Here is a 12150-nt window from a genome sequence, read left to right as displayed (position 1 = left end):
GATAGATAGATAGATAGATAGATAGATAGATAGATAGATAGATAGATAGATAGACCGACCATGAAATACTACTCAGTCATAAAAAGGAAAAAAATAATGGCATCTGTCACAACCTAGATGGAATTAGAGACCATTATTCTAAGTGAAGTAACTCATGAATGGAAAACCAAACATTGTATATTCTCACTTACAAGTGGGAGCTAAGCTATAAGGATGCAAAGGGGTAACAATGATACAATGGACTTTGGGGACATAGGGGGAAGAGCGGGGGTGGTTGAAGGATAAAAGACTGCACATCAGGTATGGTGTACACTACTTGGGTGATGGGTGCACCAAAACCACAGAAATCACCAGTAAAGAGCTTATCCGTGTAACCAAAAATCACCTATTCGCAACAAAACTATTGAAATAATAAAAAAATTATGTTTTAATTTAAAAAACAAAATAATGATATTAAAAAAGCTCATTGAGATACAAGAGAATACAGAACAATAATACAAAAAATCAAAATAAATTCAGGATATGAATGAGAAATTTTCCCAATAGATAGCATAAAAAAGAGTCAAATGTAAATTCTGGAACTGAGGAATTCATTAAATGCAATATGAAACACATTTGAAAGCTTCAACATTAGACGTAACCAGGCAGAAGAAAAAATTTCAGAACTTGAAGATAAGTCATTTGAAATAAACCAGGCAGAAAAAAAATACAGAAAAAAAAGAATTTAAAATAATGAACAAAGCTTATATGACCTATGGAACACTGTCATATGACTAAATACTCAAATTTTCAGTATCCTGGAGGAAAGAGAAAGTGAAAGGGTTAGAAAACCTATTTAACAAACCAGTAGCTGAAAACAGTCCAAATCTAGCAAGAGATTTAGACATCCAGATTAAACTTTCCACTTAAAATAGATAGTCTCCTGAATGGATTTTAAAAAACATGACCCAGCTATTGGCTCCTACAAGAAAATCATCTCACCTGTAAAGACATATAGACTGAAAGTGAAGGGACAGAAAATGATATTCCATGCAAATGGAAACCAAAAGTGAGCAGGAATAGCTATACTTAAATAAAAGAGAGTTTAAATCAAAAACAGTAGAAAGAGACAAAGAAGGTCATTATGTAATGATAAAGGAATCAATCCAGCAAGAGGATATGGCAGTTCTAAACATATATTCACCCAACACCAGAGCACCAGCATATATAAGGTAAATACTATTAGATCTAAAGTGAGAGATAAGCTCCAATACAACAACAGTTGAGGACTTCAACACCCCACTGTCATCATCTAGATGAGAGATCATTAGACAGATCATCTAGATAGAAAATTAACAAAAGAAATCAGATTTAAACTGCACATTAGACCAAATTTTCTTCACAGATATTTACAGAACATTTCACCCACAGCTACAAAATACACATTCTTCTCTCTAGGAGAGACCATATATTAGGACACAAAACAAGTCTCAAAAATTTTTTTAAATTAAAATTATATCACCCAGCTGCTAAGACCACAGTGGAATAAAACTAGAAATCAATAATAAAATGAACTTGGGAAACTATAAATATGTAAAAGTTAAAAACATGCTCCTGAATGACCACTGGGTCAAGGATGAAGTTAACGAGGAAGTAAGAAAATTCCTTGAAACAAATGAAAAGCAAAAATCAACATACCAAAACCTATGAAACACAGCAAAAGTAGTGCCAAGAAGGAAGCTTCTAGTAATAAATGCCTACATCAAAAAGTAGAAAGATTCCAAACAAACAATCTAAAGGATGCACCTCAAGGAATTAGAAAAGCAAGAATAAACCAACCAAAAATTAGTAGAAGTAAAAAAAATAAAATAAAAATCAGAACAGAACTAAATGAAATAGAGGTGAAAAAGCTACAGAAAGTCAATGATATCAAAAGTTATTTTTTGGAAAGATAAACAAACTCAATAAACCACTAGCTAGACTAACCAAGATAAAAAAGCAGAAGTCCCAAATAAACAAAATCAGAAATGGAACGGAAACATTACAACTGATACCAAAGAGATACAAAAGATCATCAGAGACTGTTATGAACAACTATATGCTGACAAACTGGAAAACCTACAAGAAATGGATGAATTCTGGACACATACAACCTACCAATATTAAATTAGAAAGAAATTAAAAACTTGAACAGAACAATAACAAGTAATGAGATTGAATCAGTAACAAAAATCTTCCAACAAAGGAAAGTTCAGGAATGATGGCTTCACTGCTGAATACTACCAAACTTTCAAAGGAGAACTCACACCAATTCTCCTAAAACTATTCCAAAATCTTGAAGAGGAGGGAACTCTTTCTAACTCATTCTACAAGATCAGCATTACTCTGATATCAAAAACAGATAAAGACGCAACAACAACAACAAAAACTACAGGCCAATTACCCTTGATGATCATAGATGCAAAATCGTCAGCAAAATACTAGCAAATTGAATCCAACAACACATCAAAAAGATAAACACCACAATCAAGTGGGATTTGTCCCAAGGATGCAAGGATGGTTCAATATATATAAATCAAAAAACATGATACATCACATTAACAGAATGAAGAACAAAACTCATATGATCATCTTAATAGATGCAGAAAAAGCATTTGACAAAATTCAACATGACTTTCTTATAAAAACTCTCAGTAAACCAGGCATTAAAGGAACATTCCTCAACATAATAAAGGCCACATGTAACAAACCCACAGCTAACATTATACTAAGAGAGAAAAAGCTGAAAGCCTGTCTTCTAAGAACTGGAACAAAACAAGAATGCCCACTTTTACCACTCCTATTCAACATAGTACTACAAGTCCTGCTCAGAACGATCAGACAAGGGAAAGAAAAAGCATCCACATTGCAAAAGATGAAATCAAATTGTTCCTCTTTGCAGATAATACAATCTTATGTCTAGAAAATCCTAAAGACTCCACCAAAAAACTCTTAGATATAAATAAATTTGGAAAAGTTACAGAATACAAAATTAGCATACAAAAATCAGTAGCATTTTTAACACACCAATAATGAAATACTTGAGAATAAAATCAAGAAGACAATTCCACTTATAATGGCTACACAAAAAATAAAATAAAACCAAGGTATGGTGGTTCACACATTGTAATTCCAGCACTTTGGGAAGCCAAAAACGATTGCTTGTGGGCAGAAGTTCAAGAACAACCTGGCCAACACAGAGAGGTGCCATCTCTTAAAAAAAAAAAAAATGTAATTTAGCCAGGCATGCTGGTGTCATGAACTTGCAGTTCTAGCTACTCAAAAGGCTAAGGTGGGAGTATCGCTTGAGCCTAAGAGATCAAGGCTGCAGTGAGCTATGATAGCACCATAGAACTCCAGCCTGGGTGACAGAGCAAGACATTTGAGTCACTGTCTCAAAATGTATCAAATGGGACTATATTAAACTAAAAAGTTTCTGCACAGCAAAGAAAACAATCAACAGAGTGAAGAGACAACCTGTTAATGGGAGAAAATATTTGCAAACTATTCATCTAACTAGGGACTACTATCCCACATATACAAAGAATTCAAACAACTCAATAGTTAAAAATTATAATAATAATCCCATTACAAAGTGGATAAAAGGCATGAAGAGACATTTCTCAAAAGAAGACATACAAAGGGCCAACAGGTATATGTGTGGGGATTTCTCCCCACCAGCAACCAGTCAATTTTCCAGCAGATTATTCAGCTAGGTGTCCTTTTATTCAATTAAATTCTGACACTATCTACTCATAGATTGTATCAGATCCCATAAGGTAAAGGCTCAGTTTTACAAGACTGTGTCCACTTCAGACACAAGTCACAGTTCCTAGGACCTCCTGCTTGGGTTTCATTAATTTTCTAGAGTGGCTCACAGCACTCAGTGAAACACTTTGCTTATGTCTACTAGTTTATTAATAAAGTGTATAATAAATGATACAGATAAATGGACAGATGAAAGACAGATAGGGCAAGGCACGTGGGAAGGGGCATGGAGCCTTCATGTCCTCTCCAGGCATACCACCCTCTAGAAACCTCCACATGCTCAGCTATCCAGAAGCTCCTGAGCCTAGTCCTTTTAGGTTTTTATGAAAGCTTCATCACATAGGCATAATTTATTAAATCACCATTGATGATCAACTCAACTCTCAGCCCTTTGCCCCTCACTTCTCCCTACAAGTGGGGAGCTGGAGCTGAAAGTCCCAACACTCTAGTCATGCCGTCATGTCCTTTTGCCAACCAGCCCCCACCTGAAAATATATAGGGACTTAAGACACTTTTATCACTCTGGAGATCCCAAAGGGTTTAGGAATAGTATGTCTGGACTTGGGGACCAATACAAAATATGTATTTCATAATGCAACAGCCTCATGCAGCCAAAGAACTTTGAAAAGAACAAAATTCTTTAGACCGTATCATGCTGTGTTGACGCAAAGTAGCAAACATAAGAGGTAATATTTGCTCATTTTTGCTTAAACCCCTATCTGTGATGAAATGCAGCTCTCCAGAAGATGCTTTGAAGACAAAATAGGATAGAACACACACTGCCTCCACATCTCTTGTCTGCGTCACTATATTTCTTAAAAAAGAAATGACTCTGGCCCTTGTCTTTACTTACACACAAGATAACACCTGCCAACGTTAGGGATTAGGCCCCTGCAAACTATAATCAGATGTGCTCTTGTACTCATTTGATGTGATTTTGCATGTGCCGAATCCCCAACACCTGTATAAGCAATGGACTAAACACTGCTTTGGAGGTGGCTGACAGAACCTTTCTGATAGCCTCCTCCCAGCATATGTGCCTCAGTCTATAGACCTCAGTAAGATTTCTAAATAAAACCAATTTTAATTCTTTAAAAGCTTGCTTGTGGTTTTCTTTAGTCAATGGTCACGTCACATGTTTTTATCTGCACGCATTCAGACACATGTAGGCTGTACTTTGCCTGCTGCTTCTCGATTTTGCCAGAAAAACACTACCTTAGGAGCCCCTGTCTCTCTCAAAGAGGACAGAAATGAGCAGTTGTCAACTATTTTCCCAGATAGTAAGAAATAAGAGGACAAGTGACCAGCTCTGGGCTTCATCTCTCTGGAATCCTGAGGAACTCGAGGCTTGTTAATACCATAACACTGAATATTCCTGAAACAAGGAAAAATACTTTCAAACTTTTTAAGGTAAATATGGCCTATAATGTTCAATACTATAAACATGAATAGTAAGAAAAATGCCATTCTAGGCTCACATCTTTTTTTCAAATAAGCAGAGGGTGTGCGTACACTTGTCCCTCAGTATCTGTAGAGAGTTGGTTCCAGGACCCCTACAGATACCAAAATCCACAGATGCTCAAGTCCCTGATAGAAAATGGTGTAGTGTTTACATAAAACCTATGCACATCTTTCTGTATGCTTTAAATCATCTCTAGGTTACTTATAATACCTAATAAGTGTAAATGCCATGTAAATAGTTGTTACACTGTATTGTTTAGGGAATAATGACAAGAAGAAAGTCTGTATACATATTCAGCATAGACTTGACCACTGTTTTTTCCCTGAATATTCTCAATCTGCTGTTGGTTGAATCCATGGATGTGGAACCCCCAGATATGGAGGGCCAACTATTTTGTGTCCTAGAGGCAATGGATTATGCGTTGACCTCATTTTAAGGGTTAAGCAAAGAGAGCAGGATGAATGGCTTTGGGAGACCCTAACACCTCCATCAAGGGAAGTGTTTCCATTCATGAATACTAGGTGGGATACTGCAGGGGGGTTAATCACAAGGCTCTGTGGTTGGATCATCGAGATACCTTCCAAAACTGTTAAGAGTAGAAATCAAATACTTGTGATATCACATGTCATGTAGCCTATGGATAAAAAGAAATCAATTACTAATACAACCAACAACATGGATAAATCTCAAAAATATTATGCAAAGGGGAAGTAGCCAGTCACAAAAGAATACACACTATGTGAGTCCATTTGTATGAAGTCCAACAGACTGAACTAATATTTGGTTGCCTCTGGAGTGGGGATGCACACAAGAGATGATATTCATTGGGAAAGGGCATAAGGGGACTCTCCAGTGATAAAAGCTGTCCTCTATCTTGATTGTGTTGTTGAAATATGGAGATATACATTTGAGATCTGTGTACTCTATGTATTAGAACACTTTCTGCTGTTCAATGGCTCCATCCAATCTATCTCACTTATGTCAACAGATTGGTATCAAATAAAATAGCACCTGTTATTTTATTATTAAATGCTTTACAGTTCAAAAGCCTCCTCTCCAACTTATTTTGTGCAAGCCTTTCCTTGGCCCTGATGTTCCAGCTGCACTGGCCTCCCTGAACTCACCATGTGCTTTCCAGCCTCAGGACCCTTGAATGTGCTATTTCTACATCTGGATTGGTTCTTACTTCTGGTTTTCCATAGCTGGGTCTCACTCATCCTTCCAGTTTTATAACTGAAATATTTTATCTTCAGATTACTTGTCCCCGCCTCTTGTACATTTCCTTCATTCCACTGTCTTACTTTGCAATTATCTATTTATTCATTTACTTAATGAATGGTAAGCTGGTCTCTTTTTAACAGTGAATCTTTAGTGCTTAACCATACCACATATCTCATTATTTACTGAAAAAAGAAATATGTTAGTCAACATGTGCGTCAGGGCATAAATTTTGCAACCTAGTTTTAGTGACTAAATTGCGTAATTCATCCCTGAGTCAGGCATCAGCAGCCTTGTTTTTCTCCCCCGGGCCAATGAAGATACACAGGCTTTCCACGATGCAGGTGAGGGAGGACATGGACTTGAGAATTGTGAGGCTTGAGGAAGCCTCAGAGATCACCTACCATAACAGGAAACCAAGGGTTTGGAGGGAACAACCTTGTCGCAGATCACACAGAAAGATCAGGGCCTGGTTTGAATCTTACCTCTGCCCCAACCTCTTGTGTGACCTTGAGAAAGTGAAGATCTTTTTTGTGCATTGGTTTCCTCATCTGTAAAATAGGGATATAATTTTACCTGCCTCAGAAGATTGTAGGGAGGATTAAATGAAGTGGTAAAACTACAATGTTTAGGACAGTAAATTGTATGTAATATAATATTAATAAATATTAGCCATTATTAGTATTATTTTGCCCTGAACTCTAGTCCAGCAATCTTTCTACTTCTCTATGTCACTTCTATAGTAGACACCTAGCATACAATAGATGCCAAATGAATATTTGTTATATAAATGAACAATGCTCATCCATAATGGTGACTCTAAAACATAAAAAACAAAATTTTCTTCTGATTCTTCTGCTCAAGAAAAAATAAATAAATAGGGCAAATGCTTTAAAAGAACGGCATTTAGGTTGGGCGTGGTAGCTCATGCCTGTAATCCCAGTACTTTGGGAGGCCGAGGCAGGTGGATCACCTGAGGTCAGGAATTCAAGATCAGCCTGGCCAACAGGTAAAACCCTGTCTCTAAATGCAAATCAAAACTACAATGAGATACCGTCTCACACCAGTTAAAATGACAATCATTAAAAAGTCAGGAAACAACAGTGCTGGAGAGGATGTGGAGAAATAGGAACACTTTTACACTGTTGGTGGGACTGTAAACTAGTTCAACAATTGTGAAAGACAGTGTGGCAATTCCTCAAGGTTCTAGAACTAGAAATACCATTTGACCCAGTGATCCCACTACTAGGTATACACCCAAAGGATTATAAATCATGCTGCTATAAAGACACATGTACACTTAGGTTTATTGTGGCGCTATTCACAATAGCAAAGACTTGGAACCAACCCAGATGTCCATCAATGATAGACTGGATTAAGAAAGTGTGGCCCAGCCGGGCGCGGTGGCTCAAGCCTGTAATCCCAGCACTTTGGGAGGCCGAGACGGGTGGATCACAAGGTCAGGAGATCGAGACCATCCTGGCTAACACTGTGAAACCCCGTCTCTACTTAAAAATACAAAAAACTAGCCAGGCGAGGTGGCGGGCGCCTGTAGTCCCAGTTACTCGGGAGGCTGAGGCAGGAGAATGGCGTGAACCCGGGAGGCGGAGCTTGCAGTGAGCTGAGATCCGGCCACTGTACTCCAGCCCGGGCGACAGAGTGAGACTCCGTCCCAAAAAAAAAAGAAGAAAAAAAGAAGAAAGTGTGGCACAAATACACCATGGAATACTATGCAGCCATAAAAAAGGATGAGTTCATGTCCTTTGTAGAGACATGCATGAAGCTGGAAACCATCATTCTGAGCAAACTATCTCAAGGATAGAAAACCAGACACCACATGTTCTCACTCATAGGTGGGAATTGAACAATGAGAACACTTGGACACAGGGTGGGGAACACCACACACCGGGGCCTGTCATGGGGTTGGGGGAGGGGGGAGGGATAGCATTAGGAGATAAACCTAATGTAAATGATGAGTTAACAGGTGCGGCACACCAACATGGCACATGTTTACATATGTAACAAACCTGCACTTTGTGCACATGTACCCTAGAACTTAAAAATATAATAAAAAAAAAAGAACCCATCTCTACTAAAAATACAAAAAATTAGCCGGGCGTTGTGGTGGATACCTGTAATCTCAGCTACTCGGGAGGCTGAGGCAGGAGAACTGCTTGAACCCAGGAGGTGGAGGTTACTGTGAGTTGAGATCATGCTACTACACTTCAGGCTGGGCAATAAGAGTAAAACTCCATCTCAAAAGAAAAAAAAAAAAAAAAGACTGATATTTATTAGTGTATTCTTTACTTGTCTGTAAAATGCTCTTATGCAGAAGAACTCTTCTTTCATAACAGGGATTAATGCAAAAGTGAAATATAAGGCAACACAGTATTGCACAGGCTGAGAATCTAGAACTTCAAGGAACAGTGGACATCATCTAGATTAATAGTTCTCAACCGTGGTGCCAGGTATACTCTCCCAAAGCTATGTTATACATACATGTGCAGTGGGCTGAAATCCCTTTGCTAGTCTGAGGCTCCAGACTCTCTGGGAGCGAAGCCCAGATTTCAGTCTTGGTCAGAGAGCTCCAAATGACTATTGTGCAACCAGGTTTGAAAACTGATCTAGTCTAATGCTCTTATTTTATAAAGGAAACCTTGGGCCCAGAGATGAAAATGGACTTGCATAAGATGGTGAAGGACATTAGGAGACTTTTCAAAGCAAACATTTTCTTCTCCAAAGTCACAGTCCAGATCTGGTCTCACAACCCTGAAACAGTTGTCATGATTAATGGTGTGCTGGTAAACCAGCAATCCAGAAAAAAAAAAAAAAGACTCTGATTTGTACTATTTGCCAATTTCCATGGTATAAATACTACCACCATGGTTAATTTCATGCTACCAATGTTTAAATAACCAGCTCACAAAATTCCTGTGTGTTTACTAATCAGATCTCAAGGGCGGGTACATGCTGGCTCCAGAACACTGCTGTGACCATCGCCCATCTGCATCAGTATTACATCAGAAACCCTAGCCCTGTCTGAGACTGACTGAATCCAAATTATTACAGTTGCAACCCAGAAGTCTGACTTTCTAAGAAGCAACCTTGATAAAACTCGTACAAGCCAAAGTTTGAGCACCATGCTGCATGGAATAATGCAGCAGTCTAATGGGTACCCTGGATAGTCATGAGTTGATCCTATGAACCAACAGGAGGACCTTATCTAATGTGGTTATCGTCTCCTCATGGACAACCCAGCGCCCATGCCACCTTGTGCACAGTGATGGAAGCATAGCATTGTGTTTGACTAATGAGGCCCCGATTTTTTTTGACAGGAAGACAGATGTCAGCTTTCCAAAGAAAGTGTCAAGCATTTGTCCCTTACAAGGACTGGGAAGAAGGAGCACACATTTTCCCTGTTGCCCTGCCCTTGACATATTTATAACATCCCAGGACCGGCCCTGACCATCCTCTCCCAAGTAACGGAATGTCAAGATGACTGCAGGGATTATGCTGTGAGTGGAAAAACATTATAGTAAGCCGAGGTGATCACCAGCCTCCCTGAGCTAAAATAATCACAGGCTTCTTTTTCTTAGTGACCCCTGTCCTAAGGCACCTTATATCCTCAAATCTTGAATAGAGTTAAGAGATTGGGCAGGCCTGGCTTATTATTCTCCTTACTTCCACTGGACATAAGACAGGCTTTACATAATCCTGGATTTTTTATACCAATCAAATACTATGAACGTCATCAAGCTGAATAGTGACCATAACCCCAAATTCATGGATGCCCTGAACTCTAATCCAGACTGAACCACCCTATTCCCAGTTAGAAAAACTTGATTAATCTTGATGAGCTTGGTTGGATCTCCAGAAGATATTAGGAATATAGAGTCAGCTGGTAGACAGATGTTGTATCAGTCCATGAGCATCATGCCAGGTAGGTGGCACACTCTGACTTCTTGTCACTTCTATGATCCAAAGAGAGCATGTCACCTTGTCACTGAAAATGTAGAGTTTCTACACCTGAATTAAGGCCAAGGGGAAAAAATAAAGGTGCAAGCCCTGAGACCTTCCATCATCTGCACATCACACCGTGATGTGGTGAAAATCCTGGGGAGATCCTCAACGTTCACTGCTCACCGCCAAACCCCGACTCATGCTCTCACTAGCTCGTACTGCAGTCACACTTTCAAATAAGAAGAGCTACCACCAGCTCAATGGAAAATTGTGCTGAATAATTGCCGCATGGGAATAAAAATACCTCTCCCAATAGCATCTTCTCTCATGAAACAAAGCGAAGCCCTTCTCTTAACTATTATCCTTTCAGTGAGACAACATAGACCCCACTTGCATGGGAAATGTAGAAGAGGTTGCCATAAACGCAAAAGTTAGAGAGGGACCATTAAATAAGATTCCTTTATGGTTAAGCGATTTCAGCATAACATCTAAACACAGGTGACACAAAGTTGAAGAACAAGGAAGCAAGGCTGGCTTCGGTCAGATAGAAGCTTGCATAACCATTAAGACTGGATTCTATGACTTAGGACAAATTCACTGTGAATCATTAAGAAAATACATAATTGCTAAAGGATGGAAAGTGGGGTCAAAAGAATGTCAGGGGGCTGGAAAAAATAATTATAAACAATAGAGATCTTCATACCCACTCTGGTAGGCTTCAAACTTGGCTAAAACGAACTTTCCTACTATACAGTTGACATAGAAATGAAGAATTTTCAAACCAGAATGTCCTTTAAAAGTACAATAGCCAGTGTAGAAAGTGTAGTGCTTTTAAAGCCATTTCTAGATCTAAAAATACATTGTTTTTTCATTCAGAATAATTCTTTAAAAATAATACAACTTGGAACTCAATAACCACAAGGATCACCTACTGAGTGATTACTTTGAACCAGGCACTAATCTGAGTGCTTTCTATGTATTATCTCATTTAATCCTCATAACATTCCTGTGAGGCAGGCACTACCATTGTCCCCTTTTTACAGATGGAGAAACAGGCATAAAGAGATGAAGTGTTTTCTAGGGTCACACAGCTGGTCTGTCATAGAGCAGGACACAGGAAGAATTGCTCTGTCTAAAGCAGAGGAGAGGGCAGGGGTCTGCAGTCCTGCCACTGATCCTTCCCACGGTACAGATGACCCTGTTTGAAAACCACTAATAAGAAAAACAGAAAAGAAATAGAATTACTTAAGGTCAAGCCAGGATAAAGTGTGACAAACATGAATATTTTAATGTGTATTTAGCTTTAAGAAAAAAAAGGTTGGCTGGGCACAATGGCTCATGCCTGTAATCCCAGCACTTTGGGAGGCTGAGGCAGGGAGGATTGCTTGACCCCAAGAGTCTGAGACCAGCCTAGGCAACAGAGGGAGACCCCATCTCTACAAAAAGTCAAAAACTTAGCTGGGCATGATAATGTGCACCTGTAGTCCCAGGTGCTTGGGAGGCTGAGGTGGGAGAATCACTTGAGCCCAGGAAGTGAAGGCTGCAGTGAGCCGTGATCATGCCACTGCAAGATTCTGAGGGGAAAAAAAAGATAAAAAGGAGAGAGAGAGAGAAGAGAAAGAGAGAGAGAGAGATGAAAGAAAGAAAGAGAGAGAGAGAGAAAGAAAGAAAGAAAGAAAGAAAGAAAGAAAGAAAGAAAGAAAGAAAGAAAGAAAGAAAGAAAG

At 38.9% G+C, this 12150-nt stretch overlaps 1 long non-coding RNA gene across 1 annotated transcript in view; it reads left to right on the top strand.

Moving 5' to 3' along the window:
• Window positions 1-10123, top strand: part of LOC111552593 — a 43570-nt gene extending 33447 nt beyond the window's left edge. Inside the window, exon 3 of the long non-coding RNA XR_002734678.2 lies at window positions 9802-10123. This is a non-coding gene — a long non-coding RNA (uncharacterized LOC111552593). The remainder of the gene's footprint in view (window positions 1-9801) is intronic.
• Window positions 10124-12150: the final 2027 nt, after the last annotated feature.

The sequence above is a fragment of the Piliocolobus tephrosceles genome, chromosome 4, assembly GCF_002776525.5.
Source record: "Piliocolobus tephrosceles isolate RC106 chromosome 4, ASM277652v3, whole genome shotgun sequence".
Lineage (NCBI taxonomy): Eukaryota > Metazoa > Chordata > Mammalia > Primates > Cercopithecidae > Piliocolobus > Piliocolobus tephrosceles.
This window is presented reverse-complemented; position numbering and strand designations above follow the sequence as displayed.